This window comes from Meleagris gallopavo, chromosome Z, assembly GCF_000146605.3.
Source record: "Meleagris gallopavo isolate NT-WF06-2002-E0010 breed Aviagen turkey brand Nicholas breeding stock chromosome Z, Turkey_5.1, whole genome shotgun sequence".
NCBI classification, from domain to species: domain Eukaryota; kingdom Metazoa; phylum Chordata; class Aves; order Galliformes; family Phasianidae; genus Meleagris; species Meleagris gallopavo.
The window spans coordinates 10,869,631-10,870,755 of NC_015041.2; the positions used below are offsets into that span (position 1 = coordinate 10,869,631).

At 42.8% G+C, this 1,125-nt stretch overlaps 1 protein-coding gene across 2 annotated transcripts in view; it reads right to left on the bottom strand.

The window, feature by feature from the left end:
- Nucleotides 1–889, bottom strand: part of LOC100545239 (LIF receptor subunit alpha) — a 55,641-nt gene extending 54,752 nt beyond the window's left edge. For both annotated transcript variants that reach the window (XM_010725355.3, XM_010725356.3), the window contains exon 1: nt 872–889. The gene's annotated coding sequence lies outside the window, so the exon portion shown is untranslated. The remainder of the gene's footprint in view (nt 1–871) is intronic.
- Between the last annotated feature and the right edge of the window lie 236 nt (nt 890–1,125).

Sequence of the window (1,125 nt, forward strand, 5' to 3'; positions counted from 1 at the left end):
AGCAACAACCGGCAGCAGCACAGCACTGTTCACTCTGCACTTCTCCCTGCATTTGCTTCTGCCTTTCCCACATCCTAATCCTTCCTTCATCAAACATTATTTTTGTTTTAATCTTGAATCACTGGGGCCCAATCCAGGAGTCCTTTATCGCTCGCTGTCCTTTATCACCAAAAACAAATGGAATTCAGTGCTTATCTTTATCACCACAGCCATATAGCATACAATGGTTGAAAAGCTGAGAACAAGACGACTTTTTTTGACAAGTTAAAGTTAAGATAAATTGACAAGTTTATGCATTTTTTCCCACAGGATGCACAGTTGTATTAATAAAACATATGTGCACCAACAGAACAACATGAAACAACACAGTTCCCTTAGAGAGGGAATGTGGCACGACATGGACCCTCATCTTCCACATAGATGACAGACCTGCCAAAACTGAATAACAGTCAGGGTCCAAGCTACATGCTGAAGGTTTAAGAAGAGTTTAAAGACAATAAAGAAAAAAAGGCAGAAAAGACTTTCAGGTGTGATGTCAAAGAAACAAGCCACATCACCTTGCTTAAGTAACAAGCCAAACTTCACATACATAAGAAAGCTACCCATTCCCTGTATGATGGGATTTCCACAACACAGCCAACTTGGTTGTGGAAAATGAAAATCTGACTGTTTTTTTAACAAAAATTTTAAGCATGAAAAGTCTGGATTAGAGAATCAAAGGGAGAGCTCCTACACATCAGCACAAAGCTGAGGTCCCCCAGATACAAGGGGATTTCAGTACTCATCTGAAGCCTGATTCCCATTTACAGCGAAGTCCCCTGGCATTTACAATTAGGAAATAGAAAAGCCACATCTATTCGCTAATTCTTACCATTACAGCACTCAGCACAACGTGCCCTGTTCACACTGAGTTGTAACACGGGAATGACGTTTCTTCCAGAACCACCTTAGAAGCTTAGGGTGATCTTTTTTTAAGCACGCTCTCTAAAGGCATCATAAATTCAATCCCTTAAAATAGAGGCGGTGAGCTGCCGCTGCCGTGCCCCTGCCGGCGTGTGAGGTGCGTCCAGATGCTCCTGGCCGCAGAAAGGGCTCTGCATTCCCCTCCCAAGGTCCTTTCTCTTT